Below are 20,686 nucleotides of genomic sequence, written 5' to 3' on the forward strand. Positions count from 1 at the left end.
GAGGAGGAGATGGAGAGTATCTTAAATGTATCTATTTTAATGCTAGGAGCATTGTAAGAAAGGTGGATGAGCTTAAAGCGTGGATTGATACCTGGAATTATGATGTTGTAGCTATAAGTGAAACATGGTTGCAGGAAGGGTGTGATTGGCAACTAAATATTCCTGGATTTAGTTGCTTCAAGTGTGATAGAGCAGGAGGGGCCAGAGGAGGAGGTGTTGCATTGCTTGTCCGAGAAAATCTTATGGCGGTGCTTTGGAAGGATAGATTAGAGAGCTCCTCTAGGGAGACCATTTGGGTGGAATTGAAGAATGGGAAAGGTGCAGTAACACTGATAGGAGTGTATTATAGGCCACCTAATGGGGCGCGTGAGTTGGAAGAGCAAATGTGTAAGGAGATAGCAGATATTTGTAGTAAACACAAGGTGGTGATTGTGGGAGATTTTAATTTTCCACACGTAGACTGGGAAGCTCATTCTTAAAAGGGCTGGATGGTTTAGAGTTTGTGAAATGTGTGCAGGATAGTTTTTTGCAACAATGCATAGAAGTACCGACTAGAGATGGGGCAGTGTTGGATCTCCTGTTAGGGAATGCGATAGGTCAGCTGACAGATGTATGTGTTGGGGAGCACTTCGGGTCCAGTGATCACAATAGCATTAGCTTCAATATAACTATGGAGAAGAACAGGACTGGACCTAGAGTTGAGATTTTTGATTGGAGAAAGGCTAACTTTGAGGGGATGCGAAAGGGTTTAGAGAGAGTGGATTGGGTCAAGTTGTTTTATGGGAAGGATGTAATAGAGAAATGGAGGTCATTTAAGGGTAAAATTATGAGGGTACAGAATCGTTATGTTCCTGTTAGGGTGAAAGGAAAGGTTAAAGGTTTGAGAGCACCATGGTTTTCAAGGGATATTAGAAATTTGGTTCAGAAAAAGAGGGATGTCTACAATAGATATAGGCAGCATGGAGTAAAGGAATTTCTCGAGGAATATAGAGAATGTAAAAGGAATCTTAAGAAAGAGATTAGAAAAGCTAAAAGAAGATACGAGGTTGGTTTGGCAAATAAGGTGAAAGTAAATCCGAAAGGTTTCTACAGTTATATTAAAAGCAAGAGGATAGTGAGGGATAAAATTGGCCCCTTAGAGAATCAGAGTGGTCAGCTATGTGTGGAGCCGAGGGAGATGGGAGAGATTTTGAATGATTTCTTCTCTTCGGTACTCACTAAGGAGAAGGATATTGAATTGTGTAAGGTGTGGGAAACAAGTAAGGAAGTTATGGAACCTATGACAATTAAAGAGGTGGAGGTACTGGCGCTTTTAAGAAATTTAAAAGTGGATAAATCTCCAGGTCCTGACAAGATATTCCCCAGGACCTTGAGGGAAGTTTGTGTAGAAATAGCAGGAGCTCTGACGGAGATCTTTAATATGTCATTAGAAACGGGGATTGTGCCGGAGGATTGGCGTATTGCTCATGTGGTTCCATTGTTTAAAAAGGGTTCTAGAAGGAAGCCTAGCAATTATAGACCTGTCAGTTTGACATCAGTGGTGGGTAAATTAATGGAAAGTATTCTTAGAGATAGTATTTATAATTATCTGGATAGACGGGATCTGATTAGAAGTAGCCAGCATGGATTTGTGCGTGGAAGGTCATGTTTGACAAACCTTATTGAATTTTTTTGAAGAAGTTACGAGGTATGTTGACGAGGGTAAGGCAGTGGATGTAGTCTATATGGACTTCAGCAAAGCCTTTGACAAAGTTCCACATGGAAGGTTAGTTAAGTTGGTTCAGTCGTTAGGTATTAATGCTGGAGTAATAAAATGGATTCAACAGTGGCTAGATGGGAGATGCCAGAGAGTAGTGGTGAATAATTGTTTATCGGGATGGAGGCCGGTGACTAGCGGGGTGCCTCAGGGATCTGTTTTGTTTTGGGCCCAATGTTGTTTGTAATATACATAAATGATTTGGATGATGGGGTGGTAAATTGGATTAGTAAGTATGCCGATGATACTAAGGTAGGAGGTGTTGTGGATAATGAGGTGGGTTTTCAAAGCTTGCAGGGAGATTTATGCCGGTTAGAAGAATGGGCTGAACGTTGGCAGATGGAGTTTAATGCTGAGAAGTGTGAGGTTCTACATTTTGGCAGGAATAATCCAAATAGAACATACAGAGTAAATGGTAGGGCATTGAGGAATGCAGAGGAACAGAGAGATCTAGGAATAACTGTGCATAGTTCCCTGAAAATGGAGTTTCATGTAGATAGGGTGGTGAAGAGGGCTTTTGGAACGCTGGCCTTTATAAATCAAAGCATTGAGTACAGAAGTTGGGATGTAATGCTAAAGTTGTACAAGGCATTGGTAAGGCCAAATTTGGAATATTGTGTGCAGTTCTGGTCACCGAATTATAGGAAAGATATCAATAAATTAGAGAGAGTGCAGAGACGATTTACTAGGATGTTACCTGGGTTTCAGCACTTAAGTTACAGAGAAAGGTTGAGCAAGTTAGGTCTCTATTCATTGGAGCGTAGAAGGTTGAGGGGGGATTTGATCGAGGTATTTAAAATTTTGAGAGGGATAGATTGAGTTGACGTGAATAGGCTGTTTCCATTGAGAGTAGGGGAGATTCAAACGAGAGGACATGATTTGAGAGTTAGGGGGCAGAAGTTTAAGGGAAACACGAAGGGGTATTTCTTTACTCAGAGAGTGATAGCTGTGTGGAATGAGCTTCCTGTAGAAGTAGTAGAGGCCTATTCAGTTGTGTCATTTAAGGTAAAATTGGATAGGTATATGGACAGGAAAGGAGTGGAGGGTTATGGGCTGAGTGCGGGTAGGTGGGACTAGGTGAGATTAAGAGTTAGGCACGGACTAGGCGGGCCGAGATGGCCTGTTTCCGTGCTGTGATTGTTATATGGTTATATGGTTAAGGAAAAACTTCTTCTCCCAGAGAGCTGGGGGAGTCTGGAATGCACTGCCTTGGAAGGTAGTGGAGGCCAATTCTCTGGATGCTTTCAAGAAGGAGCTAGATAGGTATCTTATGGATAGGGGAATCAAGGGATATGGGGGCAAGGCAGGAACCGAATATTGATAGTAATTGATCAGCCATGATCTCAAAATGGCTGTGCAGGCTCGAGGGGCCGAATGGTCTACATCTGCACCTATTGTCTATTGTCTACCCCACTAGTCACTGCCTACCATTCTGAAAAGGTCCCGTTTACTTCCACTTTTTGCTTCCTGTTTGCCAACCAATTCTCTATCCACTTAAATACCGTACCCCCAATACCGTGTGCTTTAAGTTTGCACACTAATCTCCTGTGTGCGACCTTGTTAAAAGCCTTTTGAAAATTTAAATATACCACATCCACTGGCTCTCCCCTATCCACTCTACTAGTTACATCTTCAAAAAATTCTATAAGATTCGTCAGACATGATTTTCCTTTCACAAATCCATGCTGACTTTGTCCGATGATTGCACCTCTTTGCAAATGTGCTGATATCACATCTTTGTTAACCGTCTCTAGCATTTTCCCCTCCACCGATGTCAGACTAACCGGTCTATAATTCCCCAGTTTTTCTCTCCCTCCTTTTCTGAAAAATGTGGTTACATTAGCCACTCTCCAAACCTCAGGAACTAATCCAGAACCTAGGGAGTTTTGAACAATTACCACTAATGCATCGACTATTTCTTGGGCTATTTCCTTAAGCACTCTAGGATGCAGACCATCTGGCCCGGGGGATTTAATCACTTCAATATACCTAACACCGCTTCCCTAATAACATGTATTTCCCTCAGTTCCTCCATCTCACTAGGCCCTCGTTCCCCTACTATTTCCGGAAAATTATTTATGTCCTTCTTAGTGAAGACAGAACCAAAGTAGTTATTCAATTGGTCTGCCATGTCCTTGTTCCCTATGATCAATTCACCTGTTTCTGACTGTAATGGACCTACATTTGTCTTGACCAATCTTTTTCTTTTCACATATCTATAAAAGCTTTTACAGTCAGGTTTTATGTTCCCTGCCAGCTTTCTCTCATAATCTTTTTTCCCTTTCCTAATTAAGCCCTTTGTCCTCCTCTGCTGGTCTCTGAATTTGTCCCAGTCCTCAGGTGTGCCACTTTGTTTTTGCTAATTTATATGTTTCTTCTTTGGACTTGATACTATCCCTAATTTCCTTTGTCAGCAACGGGTGCACTACCTTCCCTGGTTTATTCTTTTGCCAAACTGGGATGAACAATTGTTGTAGTTCATCCATGTGATCTTTAAATGCTTGCCATTGCATATCCACCGTCAACCCTTTAAGTATCATTTGCCAGTGTATCTTAGTTAATTCACGTCTCATACCTTCAAAGTTACCTTTCGTTAAGTTTAGAACCTTTGTTTCTGAATTAACTATGTCACTCTCCATCTTAATGAAGAATTCCACCATATTATGGTCACTCTTACCCAAGGGGCGTCGCACGACAAGATTGCTAACTAACCCTTCCTCATTGCACAATACCCAATATATGATGACCTGCTCTCTAGTTGGGAACTAACATCCATGCGGCAGGTTTGCTAGTGCTGCTCCGGGGGGTTTAAATTAGATTTTCAGGGGGACGGGAACCAGACACTTAGAGCAGATAGTGAGGTGGAGGAGGATATAGGCCATGCGACAACTGCAAGAATTGTGAATGGAGTAAAACCATATCAAGCATATAAAGAGTCTTTGGGTAAAGAGAATCAGAATAAAGGGTGTAGAGGTAGTAAGGTAGAAGGGCTAGAGTGTGCATACTTCAAAGCAAGAAGCATCAGGAACAAAGGAGATGAACTGAGAGCTTGGATACATACTTGGAATTGTGATGTTCTGGCCATTACAGAGACTTGGCTGGTACCAGGGCAGGAATGGATTCTCAATATTACTGGATTTCAGTGCTTTGAAAGGTATGGGGGTAAGGGTAGGTCATTACTGGTCAGGGATACTATTGCAGCTACAGAAAGCGTGGGTAATGCAGCATGATCCTCTTTTGAGTCAGTATGGGTAGATATCATGACCAGGAAGGGAGCAGTTACTCTATTGGGAGTATTCTTTGGCCCCCTGGTAGCAGCAGAGGTACCGAAGAGCAGATTTGGAGGGTGATTTTGGAAAGGTGCAAGAATAACAGGGTTGCTATCATGGGTGACTTCACCAATATAATTGGCACCTGATTAGTTCCAATGATGTAGACGAGACAGAATTTCTCAAGTGCGTTCAGGACGGATTCCTGTCACAGTATGTTAACAGGCCGACGAGGGGGAATGCCATACTAGATCTAGTAATAGGTAACGAAACGGGTCAGGACAAAGATCTCCCAGTGGGGGAGCATCTGGGGGACAGGGACCACCGCTCAATGGCCTTTAGTATTATCATGGAAAAGACTAGAATCAGAGAGGACAGGATTTTTTTTTTAATTCGGAAGGGCAAATTATTAGGCTATAAGGCTGGAACTTGTGGGTGTGATTTGGGATGATGTTTTTGCAGAGAAGTGTACTGTGGACATGTCGTCGATGATTAGGGATCTTTGGCAGGATGTTAGGGATAAATCTGTCCCAGTGAGGAAGATAAGGAATGGCAGGGTGACAAGTGAGGTGGAGAATCTAGTCAGGTGGAAGAAGGCTGCATACGTGATGTTTAGGAATCAAGGATCAGATGAGTCTTTTAAAGAATATAGGGTAGCAAGAAGAAGAGGCCGAGGGGAGCAAAAAGAAGGGCATAAGAAGGTCTTGGCAAGTATAGTAAAGGAAAGCCCCAAGGTAATCTCCAATTATGTGAAGAGAAAAAGGTTGACAGGAGTGGAGATAGGACAGATTAGAGATAAAGGTGGGAAGATGTCCCTGGAGGCTGAGGAAGTGAGCGAGGTCTTCAATGAATACTTCTCTTCGGTATTCACCAATGAGAGGGAACCTGATGAGGGTGAGGACAATATGAGTGAGGTTGATGTTCTGGAGCATGTTAATATTAAGGGAGAAGAGGTGTTTGAGTTGAGAAAATACATTAGGACGGACAGTTCCCCGGACCCTGATGTAATATTCCCAAGGCTGCTCCACGAGGCGAGGGAAGAGATTTCTGAGCCTCAGGATAGGGTCTTTATGTCCTCGTTGTTCGCAGGAATGCTACTGGAGGATTGGAGGGAGGCGAATGTTGCCCCCATGTTCAAAACAGATAGTGGAGATAATCCGTATAATTGAGCCTTACGTCTGTGGGGGGAAAACTGTCAGAATCGATTCTTAGAGATAGAATCTATGGTCATTTACAGAATCATGGTCTGGTCATGGACAGTCATCATGGCTTTGGGAAGGGAAGATCGTGTCTAACATGCCTGACAGAGTGCTTCGAGGAGCTGCCTAGGCTTATAGATGAGGGTAGTGCAGTGGATGTAATCTACATACGTTTGTATATCGATTTTAGTAAGACATTTGACAAGGTACTACACGGTCGGCTTATTCAGAAAATCAGAAGGCATGGGATCCAGGGAAGTTTGGCCAGGTGGATTTTGAATTGGCTTGCCTGCAGAAAGCAAAGGGAGTACATTCGGATTGGAGGATTGTGACTACTGGTGTTCCAAAAGGATCGGTTCTGGGACCTCTATTTTTCGTGATTTTTATTAACGACCGGAATGGAGTGTGGGGGTAGACATGTGGTATGGCAAGTTTGCAGACGACACAAAGGGTGGTGGTGCTGTAGATGGTGTTGAGGATTGTTAAATATTGCAGAGAGACATTGATAAGATGCAGAAGTGAGCTGAGAAGTGGCAGGTGGAGTTCAACCCGGAGAAGTCTGAGGTGGTACACTTTGGAAGGACAAACTGCATGGCGGAATACACAGTAAATGGCAGGATACTTGAATGTGTGGAGGAGCAGAGCGATCTAGTGGTACATGACCACAGATCCCTGAAAGTTGCCTCACAGGTAGATAGAGTAGTTAAGAAAGCTGATGGATTGGTAGCTTTCATAAATCGAGGCATAGCGTTTAAAGATCGCTGGGTAATGATGCAGCTCTATAAAACTCTGGTTAGGCCACACTTGGAGTACTGTGTCCATTTCTGGTCCCCTCACTATAAGAAGGGCGTGGAAGCAGTGAAAAGGATGCAGAGGAGACTTATAAAGATGCTGCATGTTGTAGAGAGTGTGGATTATGATCAGAGATTAAGGGATCTGGGGCTTTACTCTTTGGAGAGAAGGAGGATGAGAGGAGACATTATACAGGTATGCAAGATATTAAGAGGTATAGATAGAGTGGACAACCAGCACCTCTCCCCCAGGGCACCACTGCTCAATACAAGAGGACATGTCTTTAAGGTAAGGGGAGGGAAGATCAAGGGGGATATTCGATGAAGGTATTTTACTCAGAGGGTTGTTGGTGCGTGGAATGCACTGTCTGAGTTATTCGTGGAGGCAGATACACTAATGAAATTTAAGAGACTACTAGACAGGTATATGGAGGAATTTAAGGTGGAGGGTTATATGAGAGGCCTGGTTTAAGGGTCGGCGCAAAATCTTGGGCTGCATGGCCTGTACTGTGCTATATTGTTCTTTGTTCTATAGAACAGAGAGCTATTATTATTCTATAGATTTGTTGAGCAGACAAGAAAATTTTACTCAGGGTTGTCTTTGGTAATGTATACGTACATTGAACTCGTTTCCATTGCCTTCAACTTTTCCTTGTTTTTTAAAGATTATCGTCATTTGTCACATTTACATTGAACCGCTGTGAAAGGTATCTTTTCTATTTTTATTTGAATCCTGTCTATTTGCCTTGGTTACACGACAGTAAATCACTCGATTTGTCAGTTTCACGAAAAAGTTTACTGTAAAGCACAAGTCAAGAGATGGATTCAAGAACATTTCCAAGTCACTGAATATCCCTTAAAGTTCAGTTATATCAATCATCACAAAATGGAAAGAATAAGGCACAGCTGCCTAAAACTGCCAAGAGCAGGCTGTCCTCAAAAACGGGAGATCGTGCAAAATAAGGGACTAGTGATGGAGGGCAAGAAGAGACCTATGATAACTTGCAAGGAGTTACACACATTGTATCCATGGTGTAGTTTTTGCTAGAACACTGACTCTGCAGCAATTGTACCTGGTGTATTTTTACGACGGTCAATTGAAACATCATGACTGCACACAGTGATCTCCATTTAATTCATTATAGGAATTCTAAAACAAATTGGCTGCACCAGTGTTGACTTGTTGTGTCATATTAAAGAGGGTGAATACTTATACAATGGATTATTTTCGTTTTATCACTTTGCTAGACATCATTTTCATTTTGACACGAAATATTCTTTCTATTATTCAGTTTCAAAAAGCCAAATTAAACCACTGTGAATTAATGTTGTAAAAGAATAAAACATGGAAACTTCGAAGGAGGGTATGGATTATTTTTTTAGGTGCTGTGACAGTAGGACCGATCCTGGTGCTGTCTGTTCTCACTCCTTTTTGTCTGCTACCCAATAGAAGGTGCGAGTGGGGACTCCGCCTCCCGCTATCGAGCATGTAAGATTCAGTTGCTTACCGTCCGCCTTTAATCTGTCCCTTTTCCGATTTAAACTTTGAAATTTTAACTTTATTCAGTCGAATCTGTACAGTAATAGTTATAAATATGGCTACTTCGAAGAGAACCAGGCGAAATCCGGACCCGACTAACGGAAAGTCTAAAAAAGCTGACGGGTTCTCGGCAGAATCCCCTTGGGTCAAGAGATTAGAATCGCAAAACAGCGGTATCTGCATTGAAATAACTCAACTAAAAGAGAAATTTGAAGAAAGAATTGACTCTTTGAGCGTCGATCTTAAAGAATTTAGTCGAAATGCGGCTGACCTTTCTTCCCGTTTGAATAAGGTTCAACACCGAAACGTGAATTTGGAAGCTCGATCACGTCGGAATAATATTGGAATTGTTGGTTTAAAAGAGAAATCAGAATCTGCTGACACACTGGATTATTTTGCTAAAATGTTTCAGTCTTTATTCCTGGAGGTTTGTTCGCAACTGCCGGAGATTGAAATGGCTCAGAGAAACAATGCTTTAAAATCTTTGGAAGAAAGTAAAACAGGCACATTGTTGTGCGTTTTCTTCGTTTTAGAGACAAGGACCGCATTATTAAGCTTGCAAGAAAACAAAGATTATTCCAATTTCAACTTTCAGAAGTTAGTTTTTTCAAGATTTTCCACACGAAGTCGTTAAGAAACGTGCTGCATTTGCTTCTTCTGTGAAACTATCGATTCAAAAGATGCTTTTCCCATCGTTAGAATACCCAGACAAATTAAGGTTTTTTTTTGTTAAACATTTAAATGAACCAACTGTTTCGTTTGTTCCGCATGCTTTTGTAATTTTTTTAAAGTAATTACCTGGATTTTTTTTTAAGTTTTAAAGAAAGACTGGATAATTGAAAGATGACAATTGTTTGTTTTCCTTCTGGGCAAATATTTCAATGACGACGAGTCTGAAGCGTGAAGTTTGAATGATTTATAATGGCTTGAGTGTCTCGCGGTGTAAAGACTGATAAGATTGGAAGATTGGATGGTGACAGAAAATCTTTACCTTAAAATGCAATTTTATCTCTGAAAAAGACTGGTTTGGATGGTTTTAACCTCAGAAGATATAGTGGGAGGACCGTTGATAGGCTGTAGTTAAGTTTGTACCATCTAGATTTTTTTGCAGCGTTTAAATGAAATAATTGGGTTTTTTTGTATTCCGTATGCTTTATTGAAGATCTTTTAAGTAATTATTTGGATTGCCTTGTGTTTTAAAGATAGATTGAACAATTTAAAGATGGCAATTATTTTCTTTTGTGCAAATATTTCAGGAATTGTTTTGGATGTGTTTTTCTTCCCTTATCTTAATATTATGAAGGTTACTCTCAAATTGAAGGTCGTTTTGTTTTACAAGAAAAACACTGTCCTTCCAAGTTAAATATTTTGAGATATATGTCGACTGTAATGAGATTTATGTTCGATAGAGGGAGACAGAGATTTTATTTAATTTATTATTACTGAGGTAGGCGCAGCTGTACTTGCGTCTATGCTTTCTTGGGGCTTGCGTCGATAGATATCGACTTGCTTCTGGGCTTTGCAGTTTCTGTGCTGTTTTCTTTTTTTCTTTTTTTATGCCTATTATGGAATTCCAGAGAATACGCTACTTATTTTTATTGTTCTACATCTCTGCCATTTTCGATAACCTTTACCTGATATGCGTCTAGCTACTTATTTTAGATACAAAGTTTCATGATGATATCCAAACAGCTAAATGTTTTAACTTGGAATATTCGCGGTTGGAATCATCCCATCAAGCGTAAGAAAACATTTAAAGTCATAAACCGATTCCGGCCTGATATAATTTTTGCTGAAGAGACGCATATCAGGTTATGTGATAAATATCGATTTTTTAAATTTTAGAAGGGTCCACAGTTTCATGCAAATTCCCAGAGTAAAACTAGAGGTGTCTCTATTTTTATTGATTCCAATATTCCTTTTAATCAGGAGGATATTATAGCCGATATTAATGGTAGATTTTTAATGGTTAAAGAAATGATTTATAATAAGAAAATGGTTTTGGTTAATATTTATGGACCAAATGTTGATGATCCCTCATTTTTAAAGCCGGTTTTGTTCTATTACCTGATTTAAATGAATATATGTTAGTAATGTGTGGTGATTTTAATACTTGTTTAAATCCTTTAATGGATAAGTCATTATCCAAAAATCAACTCTCTAATCGTTCTGCATCACTTATTAATTCCTTTTTAACTGATTATGGTTTAATTGAGAACTGGAGGCATATGCATCCTAGTGATAGAGAATATTCTTTTTTCTCACATGTTCATAATAAATATTCGAGAATCGACTATTTAAAGTCGACCCTCGACTTTTATGTAATGTTCAGAAATGTGAGTATGATGCGATTGCTATCTCTGATAATGCTCCTTCAAATTTAATAGTTGAATAGAAAGATGTTGTTTCTACCAGACCATTTTGGCGTTTTCCAGAACATTTATTAAAAAGTTCAGAGTTTGCTGAGTTTATTGGAACTCAGATAAAATATTTTATTATCTTTAATAATATACAAAACGTCTCAAAGTTAGTAATTTGGGATACATTAAAAGCTTAATTACGTGATCAAATTATTTCGTATGTAGCTAAATTGAAGAAACAAACAAGAATGGATTTAAATAAAATCTCTAAACAAATTAAAGAATTAGATAACATTAATGCAATCTCTCCAAATGTTTCATTTAAAGGAAGAGTAGAATTACAATCACAGTAGAACTTATTACTAACCTATCCTATTGAAGGATATTTGCTTAAAATTGGAAAGTCATTTCTATGTTTTTGGGGATAAAAATAATCTCTTAGCTTCCCAATTAAGAGCAGCTAGAGCTAAAAGACATATTTTAAAGATTTGTAAAAAAACAATGGAGATATAGTAAGTAACCATGGGGATATTACTAACACTTTTCAGGACTTTTACTCTGATCTTTATAGATCTCAATTTCCTGCAGATTCCTCCAAAATGGAGGCTTTTCTTACATAAGATAAAATTTCTGATGAAGATCAACACATGTTTGATGTTCCAATTACCGAGCATGAAATTCAGAAAGCTATTTTATTAATGCATTCAGGTAAAGCTCCTTGACTTGATGTTTATTAGGTGGGATTTTTCAAAACAATTGAAAGATTACTTTCTCCGTATCTTTTGGAAATATTCCTTGAATCCTTTGAGAAGGGTACTTCTTCTTTTATGAAGCAACTATTTCTATAATTCTTTAAAAAGATAAAGACCCTTTTGAATGCTCATCATATAGACCTATATCGCTATTAAATGTGGATGCAAATATTATTTCTAAAAGAATGGCTAATCGCTTGGAAAATACTGAATTAAAATGATCTCAGTGGATCAAATGGGCTTTATTAAAGGTCGTTACACTTTCTCTAATGTTCAGAGATTGATGAACATTATTTATTCACCATTATCAAAGCAACCTCAATGTGTTTTCTCTCTTGATGCAGAAAAGGCATTTGATCCAGTTGAGTGGACACATTTGTTTAAAGTATCAGAAAAATTTGGTTTTGCCATGGTCATTACTAATAATTGCAGGTCTTCTTTCTTTTCACTTTCTCGTGGTACTAGACAGGGTCGTCCATTGAGCCCTTTACTATTTAATCTAGTGTTGGAGCCTTTAGCCATAACATTACGTGAGGCTAAAACATTCATGGTATTTGCTAGAAGGAACCATACACAAGATTTCTCTTTATGCAGAGGATCTTTTGATTCTTTTTTTTTTCGAATCTTGAGGAATCAATTCCTAATCTTTTGGAAACACTTAAAAATTTTGGTAAATTTTCAGGATTTAAACTTAATTTGAATAAAAGCGAATGGTTTCCATTGAATGCTTCTTTAGTACATATAATGAATTTCCTTTTAGAATTGTTAATACATTTAGATATTCAGGTATTATAATTACTATAAAAATAAAGACATTTTATAAAGCTAATATACTTCCTTTAGTAGACTCCACGAAACTACTATTTCCTGAATGGAATCCACTTACTCTTTCTTTGATAGGTCGTATCCATGCTGTGAAAATGATGATTTTACCTAGATTTTTTATATATTTTTCCAAAATATACCTATCTTTTTAACTAAATTTGTTTTCGATCAAATTGACTCTCTTGTTTCTTCCTTTATTTGGAACAATAAGAGACCACGAATTAAGAAGTATCATTTACAAAAACCCAAAAAATATGGTGGACTCGCACTTCCGAATTTAAGACTATTATTGGGCTGTGAATATTAGACAATTATGCTTTTGGTTATACTGGCTCGATACGCGCCAAAGTACACTCTGGGTTGATTTGGAATTAAAAGCTGTTAAATAATTTCATTTAACTTCGATATTAGGATCTCCATTACCTTTACAAGTCTCAAAAACTCCAAATTTAAATTTTTATCCGGTTATTAAACAATCTCTGCGGAATTGGATTCAGTTTCACAATTTTTTGACATTTTAAACAATTTAAGTTGTCTAGTTTTTTAAATCGAAACTTTTCAAATTCACTGCACCTGTCTTCTGTTTGTGTGTAACTTATGGTGAACTACATATACCTGTCTGGACACGTCCCCCTGCTAACTGCTCCTGTTGCTCCTCCCACAGACCCCTGTATAAAGGCGATTGGAGCCACAGACCCTTCCTCAGACTCCAGGATGTCGTGTGATGGTCACTTGCTGCTTGTGCAGCCAATAAAAGCCTACCTTAACCCACGTCTCAGAGTTATTGATGGTGCATCACTTGTACAAGGCAACACCTGTACCCTTCTGTACTCTACTCATGTGTTGTTTATCTCTATATGAATTATAGTCTGCCTTTTTATTCTTTCCACCACGGAACACGCCATCACTGTTTATCACATTAAACTCCATTTTCCAAGTATTCTCGCTTTTACCAAGACTCACTATATCCTATTGCAGAGACCAAATGTCCCATCGCAACAGTACCCCCTCCACATTCTCTGTCATTGACAGTTAGCCTTGGACCCCTCATACTCATCCCCCCTCGTCCGCGTGATCAGTATCGATTGTGAATAATTGATGGCTCACAACTTATCCCTGCTCCGTCAGACGACCCATTACCACCCAAGTTCCGCTCTTTCCTCCATGACTTTAATATTATTAGTATATCATTGAGGGTACAGAACAGATCGAAAGGAAATTCCAGTGGTTACATTCTCCCATCCTGAAACGAACCTGTTCATTGAGTTTTTGTCTTCTATGTGAAAACCAGCCGTTTATCCTTGAGAACTCGTCTTGTGATTTCTGGTGTAGTGCACAGCCTTTTATGTGGTACCTTGTTAGATGCCTCCTGAAACTCTAAGTCTACTACAACTACAGGTTCCCTTCTAACATCTAGAAATACTTTTTTCATGCTAATCAAATATGAATTGCCTTTCACTCAATGAGCTGACAGTGTCTGATACTGGATCAAAGATGGACATGTTGGTGATCAAACCTTTTCGTACACTGGCCTTCATCAGTCAATACCCCTCGGGTAGAGGTCGGAATGCTGTGTTGGAGTTGCATAAGATGTGAGGTCACATTGAAATATAGTGTTTAGCTTTGGTAATACTGTAACAGGAAAGTTGTCATTAAGCTGTAAATAAGGCTGGGAAGTTTACAAGGTCATAAGTGGGTCGCAAATGACTGAGTGATGAGCAGTTTAGGATTTTTTTTTGGAATGTTTGAGAATCGGGGTAATATTGTAGAGGTGTATGAGACAATGAAGGTCGCAGATGGTGTGAATGAACAGAGAATTTTAATAGGAATGTGTAATCCGCAAGTAGAGGGCACTAGATGATGAGAAAGAAAAGATCGAATAAGAATCTGTTGTTCTATGTCTTTCAGTCAGACGGTGGTCAGTTTCGCATATCTCGCCCACTGGGGTACAGACCACTGACCCGAGTTATCTGTGCTAAGCCAGTCTTTCAAGCTCTCACCAGGTGCAGCCAGTCTGCGTGGTGGATACATCCTTTCTCAGGTATAAAGTCTTTGGAGCTTCTGTAGCCCTTGGTTTTTGTGGGATTGAGTTGCTAGGGTTAGGTTATCTAACTCTACACCATTTGAATCCGGGCTTCGGACCGTGCTGGAACATTCAGTATTTTGGAATACAGGTCTCTCTCCCGGTTAGCCTGCAATCATCTCTTTGCAATAACTGTTGGATCAAATATATTACTCAGAATACAATACATTCATTCAACCGATCTATACCCTTCATAATTTTGTATAATTTGTCAAATCTCCCCTCATTCTCATATACTCCAGGGAATAAAGGTAAAATGTCTTGATATTATTCCTGATCTTGCTCACCAAGTTTATGTCCACATTTATGTCCACTTTTTGCCTTTTCTAATCACCTCTTTGAGCAATGTTCTATTTTTGAATTCGTTGAGGCTCCAGTACGATTTAGCTCCTGAATTCATTTAATTGTGCTGCGGAAGGCTCTATTAGCACAAATCTGCTTGAATATGCAGCTCCTTCTTGTGACCATATTTCATTTTCTGCTCACAACCTTATTTTACACTGAGACCAACTGTACACACGCCCTGCAGCTGCTGTGTCTCAGGACGGAGCGCTGCTCTGTTATTGGTCCTGGGGATGGACTGACATCACTTTCAATGACACGTCAAGAGTTTCTTTGTAGAATGGAAAATTATTCTTTAAAATTCGAGAGCAGAGCTGGAAACAGTAAAACCAGGGTATCCTTCCGTATGAACCCTGTGTTTGAGAGAGTTTGACTCGAGTGCTCCCTTTCAGTTCTGTTGTGCATATACCGTTGAAAATTGGTGGATGTTTCATAGTACAGGTGGAGCTTGAAGATGAGGGACCTATCTCTGCCGTCCGTCAGTCTGACTCTTCTCATCCTCTTCCCAATACTTCCTCTCTGCACCTTCCTCAGGAAGTTCGAGGTGCTGTATATAAAAGGAGGTAGCAGCAGTATGTTTGTCACTGAGCATCCATCTGAGTGGAGCAGCATCATGTTTGGTGGAGGTAAAGAAGGCAAATGACTGGGAAAACGTTGAGCAGGTGAGTTCTGTGCTAATATCCAGTGAAACAACAAACCAGCTGTTTGCCCCCTGGATCCTACTGGCACATTTGTGCATGCAGCAGTCCATACTGAAGGACACAGTGAGGATCGGTGCAGCCATGGCAAGGACTCGGTGCTGAAGGACCACAGGGTCGTGTTGTTCTGGTACTGGAGAATGAGGGACTGGCTTGGGTGAGCCAACACTGACTGTCACATGACTGGCAGCAGTGCTACCGATTGACGTGTAGTAATGTAATAGAGCACTACTCATAGCATTGACTTTCTCTGGAAAGCCACCAACCTCATTGGAAAGTGTGTATCTGTATTGTAATCCATTTGCCGCTGTGGCCCTCTTCCCCAAATGATCAGGGTCTCCCTGTAATCGATAGTAACATTCGTGAACTGGCAAATAACTCTCGAATCTTTTGCACCTTATGCCAATTTGCACCTGGCTCAGGTGGTAATGCAAATATTACCACCTTTGTTCTACATTTTAATTTTTCCCTTGCTGCTCAAATTCCCTTAGCAGATCCTCGTTCTTCGTTCTACCAATGTCATCGGTGCCCTCATGGACCACCACAACTAGACCATTTACCTCCCACTGCAAGTTACTCCACAGGGCAGATAAGATGACCCGAACCCGGGCATAGGCATGCAACACTGTCAGTCTGTAACTATGCTACAGGTTCTTAGACCATATCCAATATACATCAGTAATCAGGACTAAAACATGCTCCTGTGTAACCTGCAGGCTAGTGGTGGGAACGAGCGCCTGAACTCTACTTTATTTGGCAATCTGCGCAAAAATATTTTTGAACGTAGTTCAGTGGAGAAGTGGATAAAGAACCTAAATAATGAAAAGAGGTGCAGCTTGTATTCACTGATGCAGATAATGGAATACACGGGGGAACATAAAAATATAGCGTCAGCATCACTGACAGATTTACACAGCTGCTTCTTTTTTATGATCTCGCATTCTGTCACAAACATAATAAAAGTAATTGTTGAAATATCCCACGTGCAGATAAACGTACGTACAACGTAGTTAAACACTCAAAAATATTGTGAAGACTGCTGCAAATAAAGGTTCAGGTTTATGTAGTTCCAAGCAGGCTGTGCACAGCAAAGATAATTATTCCGCATCACAGATCAGATTAATTGCAGTCAGAAATAGATGCAGCTAACCTGTTGTAGTTCAGGACATGCAGAAATATGGGATACACCACATGATGGTATAAAGCGAAAATAGGACACATTATTATTTAAGAATTTCCAATAAATATATTGTTGCTCCAATCGGAGTAAACATTCCAATGAAGATTTCTCTGTAGATGAGGAAGGACGTGAAACACAAACTTGATGAATCTGTCCGAAATCTCCACTAGTCACATTCAGACTCTTCTCTCTGACCCCGTGGAGATCCACTCCCTGAATTGGAACTGCAGAACGGCGGACACGAACAAAACACATTGAGTGTTAAGCTGGAACGTCTGAACGGTTACGGGCTCTTATATTCAATATGCAAAATGGTCTGTACGTTCAAAGCACGTCACTGACCACTCTGATGTTGTCATGGCTTCTCTGGATCTCAGCTCACTGAACTGCAATGATGATATCGGTGCAGACCAAGCTGCTGACGTCATTACTATTCCACGCCCACCGTTGACCGTGATGATAATATTGTTGACACTGGAGTCTTAACACTGACCACAGTGGACATGTTACAACGTGTCCTGGACATTCCTCTTTTCTGCGTAGAATTCAATATGACAGTTATCTATTGAGAGTTCACTGCTATCAGCAGATCATGATTATCTACCTCAAAGGCAGCTATAAATCGTGTACGAGGGCTGATTGACAGGTTCGTGGCCTAAGGTAGAATGAGATGAGCTATTAACTTCAAACTTTCTGCATAATCACTCAAAGAGTTGTCCTGCATGTGCATTATCAAGAGCTATATAACTCATCCGCTTCTACCTGAGGCCACGAACCTATCAATCATCTACCTGGGTACACTTTCTGGAGGACCAAGATCCGTATGTTCCACGACAGCTGGACTAAAGGTAGGAGGGGACTATGTTGAAAAATAAATGTGATAAGTTTTCTAAAATTGACACCTTCAACCGAAGATCACGAACATATCAATCACCCTTGTACATTACCGCTTCATTTGATTGTGTAACTAACAACTCAGGAGGAGAATTAGTCCAGATGCTACTGTCCTGCCTTCTTTATGCTAACCTCAAATACAGGATCACTGCCTACGCCGTACATTGGCTTTTATCTCAAATGTGCAACCGATGTGTCATTATTCTAATGCTAATATATTTCAAATTGTTAAAATGCATCTGGTCTGGTTTCTATGTAGATAAGCCACTGCGCATCTGATTGCAAATTGTATGAAATGGATACCAAAAGAAATAACTTAATGATTTTCAGACTGGTCGGTTACGGTTTGTAATGTGTCATAGGGTTCATTTCAGGGACGCAAGTTGTTGTGAAGAATATGACACAGCTGTAAATCTTCCAAGAGCAGACTGTCCTCAAAAAAATGAGAGACCGTGGAAGAAGGGGGCTAGTGATTGAGGCCAAAAAACAGACCTATGACAACTCGGTAGGAGTTCCATGCTGCAGTGGCTGAGATGGGACAGACTGCACAGAGAATAACTGTTTCCTTTGAGCTTCACCAATGTTCCTGCTTTTCAATAACCTTTTTTCACAGAGTTGCTTGGAGTAGGCATTTGAATTTATTGAGTAGCTTTTGCCAGGACACTAAATTACCATCAGTTGGACTTGCCAAATACAAGGAGGCCAGGGACGGTAGAGCAGATTCATAGAACATAGAACAGAGAAATTTACAGCCCTTCGGCCCATACTGTTGTGCCGACCATGTAACCTACTCTTGAGGCTGCCTAGAATGTCCTTACCGCATAGCCCCCTATTTGTCTAACCTGCATGTTAAAAGACCCTCTTAAAAGCTCTTAAAAGACCCTAATGTATCCACTTCCACCACTGTCACCAGCAGTGCATTCCTCTGACTTACGCTACCTCTGACATCCCCTCGATACCTATTTCCAAGAAAATTAAAATTATGCCCCCTTGTGTTAGCCGTGGAAAAATCACGATCAATGCCCCTCATCATCTTATACATCTCTGTCAGGTCACCTCTCATCGCCGGAAGAAGGAAAGGACAAGTGCACTCAACCTGTTCTGATAAGGTACGCATTCCAATCCAGGTAACATCCTTGTAAATGTCCTCTGCACTCCATAGTATCCATATCCTTCCTGTAGTGAGGTGACCAGGATCCCGCTTAATTGCTCCTATCTTTGCTTTGACCCTTCTCAGGAACTTAATACGTTAATTGATTGCATTGTTCACCATAACCGTGTTAAAAGCTATGAAAATTCTGGTTATTGGAACTAAACTGCTCACTAGCAGACAATTGAGCCACTTACGCTTCATAATTTCTCAGTATGAGTCCTAGTTTTGTACCCTCTCAAGTAGTGTTTGTCTCTATCAGGATGAAGGAAGCATTCTTGGACACATTTCACATATTCAGCTCTATGCCTTTTACACTATGAAACGCGCAGTCAACATTACGAAGTTAAAATCTCTTACTAATACTACCTTATTATGTTTGCAACTGCAGTCTCACTGCATATCTGTGATTCCAATTCCTGTTGACTGTAGGGGTGTAATACCATTTCCTTATATCTAACTGGTATCAATATGGTCTCACCAGAAGATTCAGGTAAGAATGTCCATTTTCCTCTGGAGGGTAAATCCTCCGACCCTCTTCCCTGTATATTTGTATCCTGGAACTCTGAGCTGTCCCTTCTGCCCTTCCCTCATCCATGTTTCTGTTATGCCATAAGACAAAGGGGCTGAATTAGGTCATTCAGCCAAATCCAGTCTGCTCCACCATTCCTCAATGGCTGTTTTTTTTTTTAAATCCCTTTCAACACCATTATCTTATTTGTTCCCCAAAACACTTTGATGCACTGACTAATCACAAACGCAACAGTCTTCCATTTATTCTGAATGGGATTGGCATCCACAACTACCTGTGTTAATGAACTCCAGTTTCACTATCTAGTTTCTGAAGAAATGTCTCTTAATTTCAGATCTAGGTGAATGTTGCTCTATTCTAAGACTGTTCACTCTGATCCTAGACCCCTACACTATAGGAAACATCCTGCTGATATATCTGTGTTATGGTCTGGTCCGTGAGGTCCGCATTCCGCATTCACGGTCCGGAACGTAGACTCCGGACTCTGCATCTTCCAGCTGCCCCTTGTTTCAGTTAGGCTTAATCATAGGCACATGATTCTCGTCTTGGGGCTCGGAATATAAGTGCCCCTGGGTTCGAGCGTAGTGGCTGGTTCCTCTCGTCAGTATTCCATCTTCGCGTCTATGTGGTAGGTCAGGCTATCCTTGCCGTTACCCTGAGGCTGGACTGTTCCCTGTACTTTCACTTCCTTCTTTCTGTAACCCTTGTCTGAAGCCTCGCCCTGCAAACTGTGTCGGGAACCTCGTCCTGACACCTGTGTCTGGTGTCTCGCCTTGTTAGGTACTGTCTGTTTGTCTTCACGCCTTCACTAGGTAGGTCCGGCCGTTTGCCGCTACCTAACGTTTGGAACTGTATCCTCATGTTCTGCTTTCTGAGTTTCAGCCCTAGATCCTGTTCCCAAGGAGGGGTCCCGGCTCTGTGGTCTCTGTTCCTCTGTTCAAGTCCAAGGCCCAGTGTTCCCGCGTTCATATCCAAAGTTCTGAGGAAGTTTCCAGTCCGTGTCCAAGGCTCCGAGGAGGTCCCAATTCTTGTCCAAGGCTCCGAGGAGGTTCCAGTCCGTGTCCAAGTCTACGAAGAGATTCCAGTCTGTGTCCAAGGATCCGAGGAGGTTCCAGTCCGTGTCCAATGCTCCGAGGAGGTTCCAGTCCGTGTCCAAATCCAAGTCGTAGCCCAGGGCCTGAGTCCTGGTCTCGTCCGGGGCCAGTGTCCGTGTCCAGCTGCGCCTCTGCCCGCTTCTGCTTTGCTCTCCCTTGACCTTGGCTCTGCATTCCTGCTCTCCCTCGACCAACTCCAAGTCTGAACTTCATGTCCTCGT

This window comes from Hypanus sabinus, chromosome 10, assembly GCF_030144855.1.
Source record: "Hypanus sabinus isolate sHypSab1 chromosome 10, sHypSab1.hap1, whole genome shotgun sequence".
Taxonomy (NCBI): domain Eukaryota; kingdom Metazoa; phylum Chordata; class Chondrichthyes; order Myliobatiformes; family Dasyatidae; genus Hypanus; species Hypanus sabinus.